Below are 22,229 nucleotides of genomic sequence, written 5' to 3' on the forward strand. Positions count from 1 at the left end.
AGACGGAGTGTGCTCTACATTTAGCATTAAGACTAGAGTATGGAGCAATGTCTTGCCGGCTAGGAGTGATTTTTACTCTCACTTATATTATGCCAGCAAGGCCTCATGGAAGGACGCAATAGCTTGAGGAGGAGTATTGGAATATGTGTCATAGATTCTATACAGCATTTGCAGCAAGCTGGGAGCTCATGTTGTCATCTCACCCCTAGCTTGAGGGGGAGTGTTGGAAGATAGGCTCCAGCCCACACGACCAAGGAAGGCCTACATCTTATGGACTCCATAGCCAGTCGAGTGATTAGTAGACACCATGGGTAAATCATGTAATTTTATGGTTTAAGGACTTGGTCGGTTTAGATGTAATTTCCTTTCTTTTCAGGGCCCTTGTTATTGGCCTTTGTTTTGTACTCAACCCCTAGCCTTATCCTATAAGGGGGACGTCAGCTTGATTGAAATTAGGCATTGATCATTAATTTAATTCAGAGATCAGATTCTCACTCTCAAAGAGGTCGAGGGTTCAAGCTTCCTTTGAAAGCTTGATTTTTCTCAGCCATAGGGTGTTCGAAAAATTCTAAGCCTCCCTCAAGGATGAATTCCAATCTAGAACCAAGAGGAGATCATTGGGTGACTCGATCCGCGGCAAGGGAGCTTAAAAACATGGTATCAAACAGGACCATCGTCGGCAATTCTTCTTCTCTGAGTGATTTACGAAATGTTGTTGAAGAAATTCGGATTGAAGACGAAACCCAAACAGCAACACTACGGGCAGAGACAGCAGCCCTCCGAACTGATCTTTTGGAGATCCGGGATGCTGTTCTTCAACTCAATCTTTGATTTGGAGACTGGCTCGCTAGGGATCCTGTTTTTTCGGGTAGTTCCACCCGGCCATCCGATCAGTAGCCCCTTCATCCACCACCTCCCCAACCTCCTATGCGTCCAGCTTATCAAACAATAGGGGTTGTCCATGGCACAAACCACTCCACCATTCCCAGGTACACCAAGCTCGATTTCCCCACTTATGATGGCTCCTCTAACCCTTTAATATGGTTACATCGGTGTGAACAATTTTTTTGGAATCAAAGAACCCAAGCGGGTGATCGAGTTCTATTAGCCGCCTTCTACATGCTCGATGAAGCACAGCTATGGTACCACCAGCTTGACTATGAACACCACATCAACAATTGGGACACTTTTAAGGAATATTGCATGTTGAGGTTTGGCCCTCCAGCCAGAGGTAACCCTCTTGGTGATTTGGTGAACCTAAAACAAACTGGTTCCATTGAAGCTTATTAGAAACAATTTCAAGAACGGCTGGCCAGAGCCAGCAGGTATGTTCATCCTGATCAGTATGTTAATTTATTTACTACTAGACTAGTGGAAGCACTTCGCTTGGATGTTGAATTACATGACCCACCGGACTTAGCTCATGCTATGAATCTGGCCCGTGTCCTTGACGCCAAACAGAGGGTCTTGAAAGAGTCTATGGTGCATCGGGCCCAATGGCAAGGCCGTGTGGCTACTGGTGCGCCAAACCCCCCTACCTCTACTATGCGGCAAGGCCAAAACAGTTCTCAAACATCCAAGGCAAACAAATTAACACCACCCACTCCCTTCATCTGCTGCCTGACAAAAGCATAAAATGGAGCAGAGGAGGGCAAAAGGACTGTTACAATTGTGATGAGCAATACCTTCCTAGGCACTTATGCAAACGTTTGTTTTGGTTAGAGGTGGATGATTCAAAGGATACCCCACCACTTGAGGAAGCCGAAGAGCCCGAGGTAGAAGAACCAGCCATTTACCTACAGCTATGAGGGGGTTACACAGTACCAACACGATGCAGGTCCGTGCTGTCCTACAACACCTCAAGTTGTTGGCCTTAGTTGATTCGGGCAGCACCCACAACTTCATCAGCCATCCAGTGGCACAACAACTTGGGTTGCATATTCAGTAGAACTCTGGGACTTCAGTTTTGGTAGCCAAAGGTGAAAATATTTCTAGTGCTGGAGTTTGTACGGCAATACCCTTTCTTATTGAAGGACACACATTCGTGGCAGATTTCCTCGCCATTTCGCTAGCCGGATTTGACTTGGTGTAGGGTATTTAATGGCTGCAGCAGTTGGGCCCAATTTTATGGGATTTCAAGTCCCTCGCTATGAGCTTTACGTCTGACCAACAACCTATTACCCTTCATGGGATTCATGCACCATCCAATTGCACTCTACAGCATTTAAAAGTTCTGGACTCCACTAACAGTCAGTTGCAGTCAGTCATAACAGAATTTACAGATTTATTTCAGGCTCCAACAAATCTCCCACCTATCCAAGCTTGTGACCACCAGATTTGCTTAAAATTGGGCACTGAGCCAATAGTGGTGCGTCCATACTGCTAACCCCATTTATAGAATGATGAAATCAAGAGGCAGTCTCAACAAATGTTTGAACAAGGCATTATTCAGCCTAGTCGGTTCCCTTTCTCTTCTTCAGTCTTATTGGTGTAAAAACAAGACAACACCTAGTGTTTTTGTGTGGACTACAGAGAGCTGAATGCCAAAACCATCGCGGATAAATTTCCTATTCTAGTGGTGGATGAATTGTTGGATGAATTACATGGTGCACACTTCTTGACTAAACTGGATTTGAGATCTGGTTACCGCCAGATTTGGGTACACCCTTCAGATGTGGAGAAAACTGCCTTCCGCACACATCATGGCCACTTCGAATATCTCGTGATGCCATTTGGTCTTTCCAATGCCCCATCTACTTTTCAAGCCCTTATGAATGAGGTATTTTTCCCTCTCTTATGCAAGTACGTTCTGGTTTTCTTTGATGACATTTTGATCTACAGTAAGAAGTGGGATGACCACATTCTACATTTGTGTCATGTCTTCCATTTGTTGTGCCTTCACATCACCTATCTCTCAAGCAATCCAAGTGCTCCTTTGGTACCACCAAGGTGGCTTATCTCGGGCATGTCCTCTCTGCCTCTGGGTTGAAGGTAAACACTAGCAAGATGCAGTCGTCGTCTTGCCTCCTCCACATTCAATCACCGCCTTGCAGAGTTTCTTAGGCCTCTCTGGCTACTATAGGAAGTTCATTCTAGACTATGGCCAACTGGCTGCTCCTCTCACGAGTTTGCTGAAGCGTAACTCCTTCAATTGGTCTGAAGGTGCTACCTCTTCCTTTGCCCAGTTGAAGCACACCTTAGCCACAATCCATGTGCTCCAACTTCCAAATTTTGAAGAGCAGTTCTATTATGGTCCCGGGTCATGGATCGAGTAACACGGCGTGGGATTTGTGAATCCAGCACTGGTACTGAGTTGTTGGACTCGGTAAGGAGGGTTAAAGATCCCTTCTTTGGCTAATCTTCCACCAGTGATCAGTCTCCCTTTTTATGAACTCACTCGAATGCTAAAGTTATAGCTAGAATGGAATTAGTTCAGGTGGAGAGATAATGGAAGAAATACCTGTTCTTGCTCACATAAATTAGGGTTTCAACCCTGATTTGGTGCAGCTCGTTCTAGGATTGAAGGCCTAGCTTAGAGGGCAGCCTTGGCTCACATTGATGGCTGTTCTTGCTCTGTTTCCATGATGATTCCCCAAAAAGAGGAGTTGTTCTAGTCCTTCACGTGGAAGAACCAGAAACTCTTCCTTTTTTCTGCTTGTCGTGAGGGATTCAACCCCGTTGTTGTTGATGTTGAGGAGGAGGGAAGACCCTCTCTTTGGGCTCGGAAAAGGGGCAGGAAGCTCCTCTTCCAACTAGGGATGATGGTGGATGAAGTTGGATGAAGTTGGATGAAGATGGATGGCAATGGAGGGTGAAGGATAGGTTTTATTTTTTGAGTAAACAGTATACTCGGGATCAAGAGGTGATCTCAGCCTGTTTACACTAGGTTATTCTAAAATCCCAAAGCTTACCTATTTCATTCATTCCTTTCCCTTAAATAGATCACGTCATGAAGTTTTAGGGTTAGGGTTACAATAATTCCCCATAATTCCCCTACATATAAACTAATTAGAAATAACTCCTACTTAAAACAATATAAGAAATAAATCCTACTCAAAGTAATATAAGAAATAAATCCTATTGAGTGAGTTTTTGTTGCCTCCTTCGTTGTGTGACTCTGTGTGCTATTGAGTCCACAACATCTACCTCCCCATGGAGAAAGAGCTTGTCCTCAAGCTCAAAATTTGGGTAGACTTGTTTGAAGATCTCCACACATTCCCATGTTGCAGCGCCGGGGTCAGTGTCCATCCACTAAACGAGAATCTCCCAATGGTCATTGGTCAGCCGCGCGCATAACACCGTAGCTGGATTAAGAATAACCTCGCCAGTATCAACTGGTAGTAGGAATGGAGTGGATGTAGGCTGCGCCCCGGAATGTGGTTTCAAAAGAGAGACATGAAACACATCATGAATTTTGTCCGTGTCCAGTAATTTGAGCTGATAGGCGACTGGTCCCACTCGTCGAAGAATGGGAAATGATGCAAAAAACTTGGAGAGAGCTTATGATGTGGAGGTCCCGCAATAGACTGCTGACGGTAGGGCTGGAGCCATAGCCACACATACTCCCCAACCTCAAAAGATACCTCACGGTGGCCTTTGACATAGACATCCTTCATCTGAGCTTGGGCGCGTCGTAGCCGTTCTGTGATATTCTGGAGCAGGAGATCCCGGTCCATGAGTGCTTGATCAATCGCGTCCACGAGGGTGGACCCTAGGCTGTACGAGAGAAGGTGAGGTGGATCTCGGCCATATATAACCCGAAAAGGAGTGGATTGCAAGGCAGAGTGGAACAAAGTGTTGTAATAGTATTCGGCCCACGGAAGCCATTGAACCCATTGCCACGGACGATCCCCCACCTAGCACTGTAGATACATCTCGATAGTACGGTTCACCACCTCTGTCGTCTCGTCTGTCTGTGGATGATAAGCGGAGGAAAACTTCAATTTAGTCCCACTCAAGCAAAACAGTTCCCGCCAAAAGGTGCTCGTGAAAACTACATCTCTGTCACTCACAATGGATTCTGGAATGCCATGTAAGCGGACTATCTGATCCAGGAAAGTTTGAGCAACCCATGTTGCTGTATACGGATGAGTCAGAGGTATAAAATGTCCATACTTGGAGAATCTATCAACCACCACGAAAAGTACGGATTTTCCGAAGGACAGGGGTAGACCTTCCACAAAATCCATCGAAATGTTGGCCCAAACCTGCGTAGGAAAGGCTAGAGGTTGGAGAAGACCGGCGGGACTCAAGTGCACGGCTTTGTTGCACTGGTAGACCTGAAAGTCGCCCACATTAGTCACAACAGAGGGTTTCATGGCTTGCTAGTAAAAATCAGCTTGAATTCTATGCAAGGTCTTTTGTATCCCCTCGTGTGTACTGTCATGGTAGGCCGAGAGAATAGATGGAATCAACTCAGACTTAGGTGGAAGGAAAAGTTGCTGCTTGTAATAATAAGTGAATCCTGGATGGACCGCTTCAAATTCATTGTCCCTTCCAAAATCTTCTGATGCAGTTCCTGCAGTGCAGGGTCAGTGGCATGTGCGTCTCTCACCAAGTCCAGGATGAGAAATCTCGGCTGGCTGATCGAATAGACTGACTGCTGAATCTCAAAACACCATGACAAGGCGTCTGCCACCTTATTTAATCTTCCCACACGATATTCCACTGAGAAGTCAAACCCCAACAACTTACGGATCCAGTGCTGCTGTGGCGACGTCAAACGTTGTTCTAGTAGGAATTTAAGGCTGTAGTGATCCGTGCGTATGAGAAAAGCCCGATCCCAGAGATAAGGCCTCCAATGTTGGACCACTTTGGCCAACCCAATCAATTCGCTCTCATAGGCTGCCAACTCGTGATGATGGACTACCAACCGTCTGCTAAAATACACAATAGGATGGCCCAGCTGCTGTAAACGGCCCCAATGCCCACGCCCGAAGCGTCGCACTCTACCACAAACAATTCATCAAAGTTGGGAAGTTGTAATACTAGCACGGATGCAAGGGCAGCTTTGAGTGCCGCAAACGACTTGGTGGCCTCCTCATTCCAAATAAAGGATATTTTCTTGAGTAGACTTGTCAATGGTGCTGCCACTGGCCCATAGTTCTGAATAAATTTGTGGTAGTTGACCGCAAGACCCAAAAAACCCCGTAATGCAGAACAAGACTGTGGCTGTGGCCACTCATGAATAACTCGGATCTTCTCGGGATCCACCGTAACCCCCTCATGTGAGATAATGTGTCCCAGATACCCCACATGTGAAGCTGCAAAAGAACACTTGGAATGTTTCAAATAGAGTTTATGTGCTCGTAACAAGTCGAAAACAATCCTCAAGTGTGCCAAGTGCTCCTCAACCGACTTGCTATATATAAGAATATCATCAAAAAACACAATAACACATTTTCGAAGATAGGAGCTAAATACCTCGTTCATCAATGCTTGAAAAGTGGAAGGTGCATTGGATAACCCGAACGGAATGACGACGAACTCAAAGTGGCCATGGTGCGTGCGAAACACCATCTTCTCGATATCAGAGGGGTGCATCCCGAACGAAGGTCGAGTTTAGTGAATAACCACGACCCATGTAACTCATCCAGGAGCTCATCCACTACCGGAATCGGAAACTTGTCTTTTACTGTCTGGATGCTCAACTCCCGATAATCTACACTGAACCTCCATGTCCCATCATGTTTCTTCACAAGTAAGACGGGTGAAGAGAACGGGGAGTGACTAGGATGAATAAGACCCTGGTTCAACATCTCCTGGCACTAATGCTCTATCTCGTCCTTTTGAAGGTGTGGGTAACGGTATGGTCGCACGACGACTACCTCAGATCCTGGTTTTAGACAGATCCTGGTTTTAGACAGATCCTATGGTCATAGTGCCTCAGGGGAGGCAAACCCGACGGCTCCTGGAAGAGGTCAGAGAACTCCTCAACCAGACCATCACTAGTACTGTCAGGTTGTTCCTGTGTTTGTAAAGTGTGCATGCGGTGGACCCTGTCCACCTGACAGCCCTGTAAGAGCACCAGACTCCCGCCCAAATCAAAGCTCATGGTTAAAGCCAAAACGTCCCGCAGAATGGGCCCCAATGTTTGTAACCATTTAATGCCTAATACCATATCAAATCCTGCCAGGGGAATAACAAAAAATTCAGCATTAAACGAAGAAGAGCCAATGGAAAAAGTTACTACCTTACTAATCCCATAGCTAGGGACCTTCTCGCCATTGGCCACTGAGACGGTGGCTGTCGAATGAGTGTGTATCTAGAGTTGGAGATGTTGTGCGGCTGTCAAACTTAAAAAATTATGTGTACTCCCCGAGTCGACTAGTCCCACCAGTTCTCGGTCAATGACATGAGCTTGGACTTGCATTGTATAAGGGGGGGTTAGTGCCCCAAAGTGGATTTCATGTCCAACATGAAGATCAAGTCATGTCCAACATGAAGATCATGTCATGTCATGTACATGAAGATCAGGTAAGAATTTGTGTTAGTGTTGACGATTTCATGTGCACTGGAAAACAGTTTCCAGTGTTAGTGCCCCAACATGAGAAAAACATAAAAAACAAGAGAATTTCTAAACCTTTACAGTGCACTTAATTACAACATAATCCTTAAACTCCAAATTAGGTAAAACAACCATTATTACTACACGAATAAGTTATTGAATGTATAATTAAATATACTAATATATTTATTAATTGAATTAGATATTTTATTGTACATTAATATGGTAATTACATGAGCCAATGAAATACGTATATGATTAATTACAAATAATAAATAAATAACATTATAAATAAAAAAACGAAAGTAATACATTAAGTTATTAATTTATTAATAACATATGATATATTTTAACCTAAAAATGAATAATTTAAGAGAAAAAATTGATCTAATCATAACTTTAACACACTATATATTTGTACATAATATATTTTATGTATTATTAATTAATAATATATTATCAAAAAATTTAAAACCATTGGTTTAATTAACTATAACAAACGGATAATTATGCCAAAATAATTTATCAAATATTTATTTTAAAAATATTTTAATTATAACTATTAAATCACTATTTTAATATAGTAATTTTAAAATAAAAATAATTATTTTATAAATAAAAATTATAAATTAATAATTTTTATGAAGATAGTTTAATTTTTCCTAACTTAGGAAAAATTAAACATCTTCGTCTTCCTCAGCAGCGAGCCAGCGAGGCGATGGCGACGGGGATGGGCTAGGCAAAGGCAACGGCCGGCGACGGCGGCGGGCAATCCCGACCGAGAGGGAGAAGAGAGGGAGGCCGAGAAGCTCTGCAAATGCTCGACCTCCCGTGCTCTGCGGGAATGAGAGAGGGCTGCAGAAATGAGAGAGGGAGCAGAGAATGAGAGAGGGCTGCGGGAATGGAGACGAGAGAGGGTTGCGGAGATGAGAGAGGGCTACGGGAACGGAGACGAGAGAGGGCTGCAGGAATGAGAGAGAGTTGCGGGAACGGAGACGAGAGAGGGCTGCAGGAAAGGAGACGAGAGAGGGAGCAGAGAAAGAGAGAGGGCTGCGGGAATGCAATGGCAGAGAGGGTGTGCGGCAGAGAGAGCCCCGAGAGACAGCCCCACTCGAGAGTCATGTAGATGATTCTCAAAATCGGGCGGAAAGCACTTTTCGCCCGTTACTCTTGAGACATGAACTCTTGATTCATGTATATTCATATACATGACATGAATTTGGGCACTCCCTAACGACATCAGGACATGAACTGCGTAATGCGCATGAAGATCATGTCCTGAATCATGTGCACTAACCCCCCCTTAGGAAATTTCTGCCCAGTAATAGCATGCAAGGATATCTCTTGTGGTTCCTCCTCGATAATATCCTCTGGATCCTCTGAATCCTCCACCTCGAGCCAAAACAATCGTTTACATTGGTGCCCTACCCGATACTGCTCATCGCAGGTATAACATAAATTTTTGGACCGCCTTTCTGCCATCTCAACACTAGTTAATTTTTTTATAAAGTTCTGTAGGGGATTAGCAGGGCGGGGATCGGCTACCCGAGTCGTATTCGGAGTGTGTCTAGATGGGGCTGTTGGAGATGCTCCCTGAGATGAAGTATACCCTTGCCACGTGGAGGAAGTGTTCCTCTCACTTGACCAACCCGGCTTACGTTGTTGCAACTGTTATTGTTGTTCCATTGCTTGGGCCATATTCATTGCATGAGCTAAATCCGTTCTTGCACAGCACGAACCAACTTTTCCTGGAATAGTTTTTTATATTGTTCCACCAAACCAGTTTGTCGCAATAGGACTAACTCTCCTAGGGGGTTGATGTCGGCGGGAGGTCCAAATCTAACTGTGCATATATATTTAAATTCTCCCCAAGTCATCCCTGGTCTCTCTTTCTCTACTTGAGTAACCCATAACATGGCTTCATTTGTCTTATGGAAAGAGGCTAGTTGCACCTTATCCCATTCAGTAGTCCCTTGGTTCAAAAAAAATTTTGGATTTCTTCATTGCTGAGAGTATCCCCCATGTTACCCTGCTCTGATACCAAGTTGTTACTATCCCGGGTCATGGATCGAGTAACACGGCGTGGGATTTGTGAATCCAGCACTGGTACTGAGTTGCTGGACTCGATAAGGAGGGTTAAAGATCCCTTCTTTGGCTAATCTTCCACCAATGATCAGTCTCCCTTTTTATGAAATCACTCTAGTGGTAAAGTTATAGCTAGAATGGAATTAATTCAGGTGGAGAGAGAATAGAAGAAATACTTGTTCTTGCTCACGCAAATCAAGGTTTCAACCATGATTTGGTGCAGCTCGTGCTAGGATTGAAGGCCTAGCTTAGGGGGCAGCCTTGGCTCACGTTGATGGCTGTTCTTACTCTGTTTCCATGTTGATTCCCCAACAAGAGGATTTTCTCTAGTCCTTCACGTGGAAGAACCAAAAACTCTTCCTTTTTGCTGCTCATCAAGAGGGATTGAACCCCTACTTTTTGTTGACGCTGAGGAGGAAGGAAGACCCTCTCTTTGGGCTCGAAAAAGGGGCAGGAAGCTCCTCTTCTAACTAGGGATGATGGTGGATGAAGTTGGATGAAGATGGATGGCAATGGAGGGTGAAGGATAGGTTGGATTTTTGGAGTAAACCCTAAACTCGGGATCAAGAGGTGATCTCAGCCTGTTTACACTAGGTTATTCTAAAATCTCAAAGCTTACCTATTTCATTCATTCATTTCCCTTATATAGATCACTTCATAGAGTTTTAGGGTTAGGGTTACAATAATTCCCCATAATGCCCCTACATATAAAGTAATTAGAAATAACTCCTACTTAAAACAATATAAGAAATAAATCCTACTCAAAGAAATATAAGAAATAAATCTTATTGAGTGAGTTGTTGTTGCCTCCTTCGTTGTGTAACTTGGTGTGCTATTGAGTCCACAACAAGTTCATTGTGGAATGTGATGCTTCTGGAGGAGGCATTGGCATGGTCTGACAATAGCAGGGTCATCGTATTGCGTATTTCAGCAGGCACTTGCCCACACACCACCACAAGTTAGCCGCTTATGAACGAGAGCTTATCGTCCTAGCTAAATCCATTCAGCATTGTTGGCCCTATCTTTGGGGTTGACACTTCATTATTCGCAAAAACCACTTCAATTTGAAGTATTTATTGGAGCAATGCATCACAACTTCACCCCAGTAGCATTGGCTTAGTAAATGGATGGGCTTCGATTTTACAGTTGAATACAAGTCGGGGCACCTCAAGCAGGCGGTCGATGCCTTATCTCGCTGGTAGATGTCCGAGCCACACCTCCATGTCATTAGTCAACCAAAGTTCCTTGTGTTGGATTCCCTTTGCGACGAAATTCAGCAAACTCTGGAGCTCACTAACCTGTATGAAAAAATTGAACTGCAGATTATGGACAACAACTGGACAATCCAGGACCGACTCATTCTCTACAAAAATCATATTTATTTATGGCCTACCTTAGCATTTCTTAACACCATAGTATCCACCTATCACGACAACACTCATGAAGGCCATCAAAAGACCTATGTCAGGCTTACCCATGACTTCTACAGGTTAGGTATGAAACGCATGGTGTTTGATTATGTGTGGGCTTTCCAGGTCTGCCAAATGAACAAAACAGAGAGCGCCCAACAGGGTTGCTTCAGCCTCTCCATCTCCCTTCTCAGGTATGGACGGATATTTCCATGGATTTTATTGATGGCCTACCTAAGTCATCCGACAAATCTATTATCTTGGTGGTGGTGGACTAATGTGAAATTTATATTACATAGGCTTTTATACCTTTCAAGCGTACGAATCGTTCATGTAATCTAGCAGTAACCGAGAGTCATATCCACAGGGAGGACTGAATTTTGTGTATTCTTCAGTCAACTAGCCTAACCAAATATGATGAATTAATTTGAACTAAACACTAATTATATCCTAAATTATCAAGCAATAATCTAATTAACTACTTGCACAATAGGAAACGTCAACTCTGGATTTTACCGTGATTCATGCCTCTCTCGAGCGCCACGTAACCACGAATCCGAATTCTCAATCCTTGCGTCTAGCCCCTCTTGGGCGCCTAGAGTTAATGACAGAGATCAGATTACAATAGAATGCAGAGAATCAATTTCCTATTGTGATGATGCTAAAATTATCAACTCTGGATTTTACCGTGATTCGTGCCTTACTCAAGTGCCACGTAATAATGAATCCAGTTTCTCAATCCTTACGTCTAGCCCGTCTCGGGCGCATAGAGTTAAAGACATAAATCGGATTAAAATACCATAATCTAACCAAAATTACAATCCTACCCTAACTAGCTAATTTAATCAAATATTCGGAAAACAAATATTCGATAAACATTAATTCTCAAATCAAATTTAATAAACATTCAAAACCTAAGTTCAAACTATAGGAAAATTAAATTACAAAATTTCCAGAAATTGATGGGTTCGGGTTGCAAGAGCGAGTGGCCGGAGGTAGAGACGATGCCGGCGAAGAAGGATGGAAACCACGGATGGAGGTGGTGCGGCGAACGATGGAATGGAACCGAAGTCCTCCTACAGGCTCTCTCGAGTCTCAGTGGGAGTCGGAATAGCTCCGAAAATGGTCGGAAATGAGGAATCGGTGCCAGAGGAGCCCTCTCGAGTCACCTCTCGGCCTGGCGAGCAGAAAATGGCAGCGTCGAACTCATCGCAACGGAGCCTCTCTCGAGCTCTCCTCGGGTCTGTTCTTGGTTGTCGGATGGTGGTGGACAACGGTGACGAACGGCGTTCAGAGGGAGCCCTCTCAGGTCTTCCCTCCGAACGGTCAGCGGCTGGAGGGAGACTCTCTCGAGCTCTCCTCTCCTTTCTCCGGCGGCTCCTCCACTTTCAATATGATTTTTACCCTAAAAATCTATCTCCCTTTCACTAATTGCATTTAGGTAAATATCTCCTTCTCCACCAAAATTCTCCTAAAATTCCATAATTGAATCCATAAAAATCATTTTAGGAAGAAATAAATCCTTAAAGCAATGAAATATAATTCAGGAGAGAAAAATATGCAATATAGACAGTAATTAATGCCAAATTCAATAAATGCACGTTTCATTTGAAAACCGATAAATAACCACCTATAACACAATTATAAGGGCTATTCTATTATAATTAACCTAGTTCTCAATTCAGAATCTGGCATCTATCACACCCCCAAACCTAAACCTTTGCTAGTCCCTAGCAAAACAACAATAGAACCAAAATTAAGCCTAGGAAAATAAAATGCCACTTTCGTAGGGAACACAATTGCATTTAGCGTATGCAAGAAGCCATTAAACCCCTACTTGATGGTAGTGGACGAGTTGTGTCTCATGAGGGTTTGCATGGAATTTACCCACAAAAATCATCTAAATCAACAATATAAAAAGAAAACTGAAGAAAATTTACTCCTCATTAGCATATGACTAACACTTAGTATCGTAAAATATCTGAAAATCATTTGAAACCCTGCTCAATTTGAAAATCTGTGTAAAATATAGCACATTATCAATCCAAATACACTCATTGTTACTCCACTTGAACCAATGTGACCCATAAGCAATTATTTCAACATAACAAAGAGGCAACAAATAAAAATAAAATCCTGGTCACATCACAATTAAGAGAAAATTGTAGAGTAAGCCTGCTATTTGACAATCTCACAAAAGATGTATACAAATTTCAATCTTGACTTGCAACTTCTTTCAAATTACAATTCATCCTCAAAGTTAAGGAAACTCATTGCTTCCAGATTTAAACCCATTTTTCGCCTCTACCAGCGCATTTTCGCTATTACTAGCGTAATTTTTGTTTCACTGAATACTTTTGGTATTACCACCATTTTGTATTTGTTTTCACTGCACATGTCCTCAATGGGGAAAAGTTAAAACACCAGATCGACTACAAAAAGGAATAGCAGCTAAAGAATAATAAAACTCATGGAAACCACATGCTCCATTGGCACACAATAAGTAAAGTAAAGCCAAAACAATGCCAGGAAAAGAGATATCAGCAAACACCCCCAAACCTAGAGCATGACACATCATCAAACAAACCAACTAACAATCACTAAAATATCTGATTTACTAGATGATTTATTGCTGGCCTTAATGTCGGTTCTGGTGCCAGTCTTCTCGTCTAGTAGCTACTACTCCAGTTGACTCACAACTTAGCTAGTTATACTTCAGCAGAGTAAGGGTTAAGCTCCCTCAGGGCTCCTAAATCCATAGGTGGGACCATATGTGTTTGGTCATCAACAATAATACCAAAGAGTCAATAAAGACCCCTAGGAATGATACATAGTCTCCCTCGAAGAAGGTTTACTCGTATCAGTCGTACCCATAGGTAATCATCCGTAGATGAAACCGCTATCCTACATCACACTTTGAAGAAATCTCCGTGTGACTGGCCACTGAAGGCAGTAGGAATCACTCGCTGAACACAAGTCCTTGAGTTACTCACCATAAGGTTTTCATTCAATACTTCAAGTTCGAACTGGTCAATCCCAGAACGGTTGTTTGAGTACAGACCTCTCAAACTAGGGACCAAAAGTCTGGTCATCGACTACCAAAACCATTTACACTCTCAGCCGGCAAGAGAGTACCCCGAGTCCATGATGGGGTCGGCATCACTAGGGGACCTCCAATCAATCAAGACCAAAGTACACCAAAGGCTATCCCAATAAGAATGAATAAGCCAAAAATAAAAACTATAATGTACAAAGGGATAGAAATGTGGGGATTGCCCACAATGTGCTAAGTTTGTAGTCGTAAGCAAGACTCTGACGCAGTCAAGATGAAAGGATAGGTTCCTCCAAGAAAATCACCATCACCTCCTCCGGTGTGGGGACATTCTCACGATACGATTTGAGCCTCTGACCGTTAACTTTGAAGACCGACCCGTCTCCGTGATTGCGGATCTCAACAATGCCACGTGTTGTGTAACCTCAAATGGACTGGACCGCCTGGATCTCAGCTTCCCTAGAAACAAATGCAATCATGAGTTATAAAGTAAAACATTCTGCCCAACAGTAAAAGACTTGCAAAAAGTAGATTTATCATGTAAAAGCTTTGTTCGCTTCTTGTACAGTTTGGCATTCTCATAAGCATCATGACGTATTTCCTCCAACTCATTCAATTTCAATTTCCTCTCCTCACCCGCTTGAGCAGAATCAAAATTCAAAGCCTTAATGGTCCAATAAGCTCTATGCTCAAGCTCAACAGGTAGATGACATGCTTTACCAAACACTAGGTGAAATGGAGATATCCCAATAGTAGTCTTATAAGCAGTTCGATAGGCCCATAAAGCATCGTCCAATCGAGTGGACCAATCTTTCCTATCAAAGCCAACCGACTTCTCCAAAATCTGTCTGATCTCCCTATTAAAGATTTCCACTTGACCACAAGTTTGGGGGTGGTACGGAGTGGACATCCGATGAGTGATGGAGTATTTCTTCAACAAGGTCTCAAATGCTCTGTTACAAAAATGAGATCCCCCATCACTGATGATCGCTCTCGGGGTACCAAACCGATTAAAGATGTTTTCTTTTAAAAACTTTACCACCACTTTGTGATCATTTGTCTTACATGTAATAGCTTCAATCCATCTAGAGACATATTCAACAGAAACAAGGATGTATTGATAGCTGAACGAGACAGGAAAAGGACCCATGAAGTTAATACCCCACACATCAAACAATTCAACAATAAGAATGGGGTTAAGAGGCATCATGTTCTTCCTAGACAAACAACCAGTCCGTTGGCATCTATCACACACACGACAAAACTCATGGGCGTCGCTAAATAATCAAGGCCAATAGAAACCACATTGCAAGACTTTAGCCTTTGGTGTTCTCCTACAAATATGTTCTACCTCTTCAACAAAGGGAGCTAATATTTCACCTAGGGAGCGTCACCAGTGCATAAAAACACAAAAAGAAACAAAAGTAACTATCAAATCATGCTAACAAACTAACTACTAAAAATACGAACTAAATAGAAGAAATACAAATAACTCCACACAAAATCATCAAGATAAAACAAAAACATGAAATTATGAAAGCAGAAAAATAAATCTAATCTAAGACCATGGAGAACAAAGAAATACACTTAATACGTGCCTCCCTGGCAACGGCGCCAAAAACTTGATGTGAAATTTTTATTACATCGGCTTTTATACCTCGCAAACGTACAAATCGTTCATGTAATCTAGCAGTAAGCAAGGGTCATATCCACAGGGAGGACTGAATTTTGTGTATTCTTCAGTCAACTAGCCTAACCAAATATGATAAATTAATCTGAACTAAACACTAATTATATCCTAAATTATTAAGCAATAATCTAATTAACTACTTGCAGAACAGGAAACGTCAACTCTGGATTTTATTATGATTTGTGTCTCTCTCAAGCGCCACGTAACCACGAATCCGGATTCTCAATCCTTGCGTCTAGCCCCTCTCGGGCGCCTAGAGTTAATGACAAAGATCGGATTACAATAGAATGCAGAGAATCAATTTCCTATTGTGATGATGCTATTATTATCAAACTCTGGATTTTATCGTGATTTGTGCCTCTCTCGAGCGCCATGTAATCACAAATCCAGTTTCTCAATCCTTTCGTCTAGCCCCTCTCGGGCGCATAGAGTTAAAGATAGAAATCGGATTAAAATACCATAATCCAACCTAAATTACAATCCTACCCTAACTAGCTAATTTAATCAAATATTCAGAAAACAAATATTCGATAAACATTAATTCTCAAATCAAATTTAATAAACATTCAAAACCTAAGTTCAAACTATAGGAAAATTAAATTACAAAATGACGGATTACTCCCCTTCTCCTTCCTCCCGCTCGGGTAGTAGACTCGTTCTCAAGGGTGCTGCAATTTCCAGAAATTGATGGGTTCGGGTTGCAAGAGCGAGTGGCCGGAGGTAGAGACGACGCCGGCGAAGAAGGATAGAAACCCACGGATGGAGGTGGTGAGGCGGAAAACGGAATGGAGTCGAAGTCCTCTGACATGCCCTCTCGAGTCTCGGTCGGAGTCAGAATACTCCGAAAATGGTCGAAAATGCGGAATCAGTGCCAGAGGAGCCCTCTCGGGTCACCTCTCGGCCTGGCTAGCAGAAAATGGCAGCGTCGAACTCGCCGCAACGGAGACTCTCTGGAGCTCTCCTCGGGTCTGTTCTTGGTTGTCGGGTGGTGGTGGACGACGGTGATGAACGGCCTTCGAAGGGAGCCCTCTTGGGTCTTCCCTCCGAACGGTCGGTGGCTGGAGGGAGACTCTCTCGAGCTCTCCTCTCCTTTTGCCGGCAGCTCCTCCACTTTCAATACGATTTTTACCCTAAAAATCTATCTCCCTTTCACTAATGGCATTTTGGTAAATATCTCCTTCTCCACCAAAATTCTCCTAAAATTCCATAATTGAATCCATAAAAATCATTTCAAGAAGAAATAAACACTAAAAGCAATGAAATATAATTCAGGAGAGAAAAATATGCAATATAGACAGTGATTAATGCCAAATTCAATAAATGCATGTTTCATTTTGAAAACCGATAAATAACCACCTATAACACAATTATAAGGGCTACTCTATTATAATTAGCCTAGTTCTCATGTCAGAATCTGGCATCTATCATGAACCGATTTTCAAAATATGGTCACTTCCTTCCTCTGTCGCATCCTTACACGGCAACCAACGTGGCTTAGATTTTTATGGACCAGATCTTTTGCTTCCATGGCTTACCGAAATCCATTACAAGTAACAGTGATGCAGTTTTAACTAGTACATTTTGGAAGGAGCATTTCGATTTACATGGCACCAAATTGGCCTTCTCTTCAGCCTACCACCCTCAAACGGATGGACAAATGGAAGTGGTCAATCGTACCATTGAGATGTATTGGCGTTGCTTCGTGGCGGATCATCCAAAGAGTTGGGTCCGTTGGCTAGCATAGGCAGAATTTTGTTATAATACCTCTTTCCACACAGCCCTTCAGGATACACCTTTCAAAGTGGTCTATGGTCGTGACCCTCCCCGACTCTTATCTTATGTGGCTGGGTCTTCTCGTGTGGCAGCTCTCGATCAAGCTTTGTGCAAACGTGATTGTATGCTTGACCTGGTCAAAGGTAACTTGCAGCAAGCACAGTCTCAGATGAAGCAACAATATGACAAGGGACATCGAGACCTCTCTTATGCACCTAGGGACTATGTCTGGCTTCGTCTTCAACCCTTCTACCAGCTCTCTCTTAAAGCTTCCAAGCGTCATAAACTCTCCCCGAAATTCTATGGTCCATTTCAGATTATGGATCGTGTTGGCAGCTGTTAGGTTCTTCCCCAGCCATAGATCGAGTCACCCTTCTTTCCTCTCTTCCCTCCATATTGAATCTTGACGCTGGAAGAGGATTCTTGTTTCTTGAACGTGGAATGATGGAAATAGGAATGGAATGATTGAGCTTTGAAGGAAGCTCGACCTGGACCTCAGAGGGAGAATCGGACCTAGACCTCCGTGGGAGAATCTGAGCTGTTTAATTCTAATTTTTTCAATACTTACTTTCCTTCACCTTAACGTCCCCATAAATAGGGTTGAGGACGGAAATACAAATTAGACCCATGGGTCAATTGGTTCATGCCATATTACATCTAAACCAAACCAAACCAAATGGAATTACATTAAAACTAAATTGACATAATTTAATTCCTATGCCTGTGGATAACTCGTGATGCTATGGAGTCCATAACATCACCCCCTTCCTGGAGAAAGAGCTTGTCCTATAGCTCGAAGATGGGGTAGAGGGTTTGGAACGCGGCTAATGGCTCCCATGTCATGTCACTGGGATCAACATCAGCCCATTGCACTAGGATCTCCCAATCACCCTGAATGCGGCGAGCCTATAACACCTGTGCTAGAGTAGAAATGACACGTCCCTCATGTAGTGGGAGCAGAGGTGTGTGCAGCAAGGGAGAGTCACCTTGGAAGGCCTTCACTTGGGAGACATGAAACACATTGTGGATCCTGGCCTCTGGCGGAAGCTGCAAGCGGTAGGCAACTGTACCAATGCGGTCCATTACCTAAAAGGGACCATAATACTTCGGAAAGAGCTTATGGCGTTTGGAGGCTATCAATTACAGCTGCCTGTAGTGTTGGAGACGCAGCCATACATAATCTCCTGGAGAAAAGAAGACTTCCCGGTGCATCTTGTCATAATAAAACTTCATAATATTCTGGGCCTCCTGGAGATGAGTGCACACCTCATTGAGCAAGGTGTCTCTTTCTGCTAATGCATGGTCCAAAGTGGCGACCTTGGGGGTACCTGGTTCATATGATAAAAGTTTGGGCGGGTCTCTACCATATACTACCTTGAATGGGGTAGTTCCGAGTGCGCTGTGGTAGGAGGTGTCGTAATAGAATTCAGCCCCGGTGAGCCACTTAACCCACCGTTTAGGTGAGTCCCCCACGAAACAACGAAGATACATCTCAATTGTCCAGTTGACGACCTTTATCTGACCATCAGTCTACAGATGGTAGGCGGAAGAGAATGCTAACATTGTGCCCTGTAGCTTGAGTAGTTCTTTCCATAATGTACTGGTAAAGATGGCATCTCTATCACTGGTAATAGCAGTAGGCATCCCATGTAAGTGGACAATATTATCCATAAAGAGCTGAGCTACGTGAGCTGCAGTGTAAGAATGCGCCAGAGGTATGAAATGGCCATACTTTGATAAATGATCAACCACTACAAAGATAACGGATTTGCCGGACGATGAGGGAAGTCCATCTATGAAGTCCATGGAAATATCTTACCAAACTTGAGACGGTAGCTGAAGTGGTTGGAGCAACCCAGTTGGACTTAATGATTCAGCTTTATTCCATTGACAAATCTAACAAGTCACCACATAATTGGCTATACTACGCTTCATACCCCTCCAATAAAATTCCCGACTTATCCAAAAATATGTTTTTTGTCGGCCCTCATGTGTACTGTCATGGAAGGAGGCTAAAATGTTGTGAATAAGTGGTGATGTGTGGTGTAGAAAGATCCAGCTTTTGAAGAAGACCAGACTATCCTGAACCGTCCAATGTTTTTCCAATCTCCCCTACTGGATCTCATGATATAAAGCAATAATTTCCAGGTACTGTTGTGTCTCTTCCCGAATAGAATCCAACAAGAGAGCCCTGATGGCATGTAATTGCGGCTCTGGAATGTCCCAACGAGATAAAGCATCAGCCCCCACATTCAAACTTCTAGGTTTATATTCCACTATAAAGTCAAACCCCATGAGTTTACTTAACCAATGCTACTGCGGTGAAGTAGTGAGGCGCTGCTCAAGTAGATACTTGAGGCTGCAATGATCGGTATGAATCAGAAATGGGTGCCCCCAGAGATAAGGCCGCCAATGTTGTATTGCTTTAGCTAAATCAATCAGTTCCCTCTCATAAGTTGCTAACTTGTGGTGGTGTTGGCCAAGTTGGCGGCTAAAATAAATGATCGGGTGTCCCTGTTGGTGTAACACTGCACCAATACTGCCCCCCGAAGCATCACATTCCACCACAAATGACTCATCAAAGTCTGGTAGCTGAAAAACCGGTGCGGATGATAAGGCCTCTTTCAATTTCTGAAAGGAATGAGCCGATGTCTTAGACCAGGTAAAGGCATTTTTTTAGTAGGTTGTTGAGCGGTGCTGCAATCTGGTCATAACTGCGAATAAATTTCCTGTAATACCCAGCTAGGCCAAAAAATCCCCTTAATGCTGTAATGGAGGTGGGAGGATGTCAATCTGTGACGACTTGTATCTTACTCTGGTCTACCTTCACCCCAACTGTTGAAATAACGTGGCCCAAGTATGCCACTTCTGAGGTACCCATAGAACATTTGGATTGATTTAAAACCAAATGATGTGAGTGGATAAGAGTAAATACCTGGTAAAGGCGTTTAAGATGCTCTACCCAACTGTTGCTATATAGCAAAATATCATAAAAAAAATACCAAAACGTATTTCCTCAAGAGAAAGGAAAATACCTCATTCATGAGGGCCTGGAATGTGGAAGGTGCATTTGAGAGACCAAATGGCATCACGAGGAACTCGAAATGCCCGTGGTGCGTGCAGAACGCAATTTTCTCCACATTTGATGGATGAACGCGGATTTGATGATAGCTAGACTTCAAATCTAGCTTATAAATATAGTAGCACCTTGTAACTCATCTAGCAACTCGTCCACCACTGGTATGAGAAATTTTTCTTTAATGGTGTGCGCATTGAGTTGCCTATAATCCACACAAAACCTCCACGACTTATCATGCTTGCGGACCAGTAATACCGGGGAGGAAAAAGGAGACCTGCTTGGCTGAATAATACCCTAGGCGAGCATCTTTTGGCATTGCCTTTCAATCTCATCCTTCTGTAAGTGGGGGTAACGATAAGGACACACCACTACAAGTTCAGTGCCCGTTTTCAAATGGATGCAGTGATCACATTGCCTAATAGGCGGCAGAGCAGAAGGTTCCTGAAAGATATCCTCAAAGTTTGTAAGTAATTAAGATAACTTACAGTTGTCGGTGCTATGGACCTGAACAGCCTGAAGGGCGCAGGGCACTATTGCCTGGGTGCCATGCAATGTAATCTGACGGTGGTCCTCTGTGAAGGTCATGGTCAGAGCCTGAAAATCCCGTAAAATAGGCCCCAATAGTTGTAGCCATTTAATTCCCAGTACCAAATCAAATCCGAATAGTGGGATCACTTGGAAAACTACAATAAATGTGTGTCCCTCAATATCAAAGTGTGTGGCTAGAGAGATGCCCACACTGGTAATTTTAGCCCCATTGGCTACTGAGACAGAAAGGCATGTCTGTTGCTGGACGACTAACCCAAGTTGTTCAGCCGCTGGCTAACCGAGGAAATTATGTGTACTGCTAGAGTCAACTAAAGCAAGTAAGTGTAGATGATGTAACTGGGCTTTAACTTGCATGGTATTAGAACTGCGCAGACCAGTCATGGCATGAAGTGAAATCTTTGGACCCTCTTGGTCTATCTCCAGAATCTCCTCCTCTGGTAGTATGTCCTTACAATCCTCCCACAGAGATATACTGAATAATCTTTTGCATAGGTGACCCTGGACATACTGTTCATCATAGTTAAAACAAAGGCCCTTAGCCTTTCCCTGATCCATTTCTTGTCTGTTCAGTTTTTTGAAGTAAGGAGCTGGTGGAGTAGAGTTAGAACTGTCTGGGCACGGTGCTGCATTGGCTCCAGAATGTGGAGGCCCTTAATATGGTGTTGGCACAGTTGTATTGTGCCTTCCTGGGCAAGCTGGTTTTCTGATCAGTGAATCCTTCAGAACACGCTGCTTATGATCAATTGACCTGGCTAAATTCATAGTGTGGTCCAAATCTGTAGGACCATGTAATTCAACTTCCAGTCGCAGAGCTTCTGTCAAACCAGCAGTAAAGATGTGAATATACTGGGTGTGACTCACAAACTCATTAGCGCGGGCCAAACGTTTCTGGCTGGGGACATTGATGGCAGGAAGAGTACCACTAGATATGTATACACATTGGGTGGTGCAACAGTTAGTTGGGTCTCTAAGTTACAGTAGATAGTTGACCGAATCCAGCAAAGAGATGGTATGGCTATAGTCTTTCTGGGAATAATTAGGTCTCAAGCAAGGAAGAATGTGTTCTATTGTGGCAGTCAAAGTAC

The sequence above is a fragment of the Aristolochia californica genome, unplaced genomic scaffold (genome assembly GCF_029961685.1).
Source record: "Aristolochia californica isolate CCGP_79_NKW_82.1479 unplaced genomic scaffold, dmAriCali1.0.hap1 SCAF_3, whole genome shotgun sequence".
Lineage (NCBI taxonomy): Eukaryota > Viridiplantae > Streptophyta > Magnoliopsida > Piperales > Aristolochiaceae > Aristolochia > Aristolochia californica.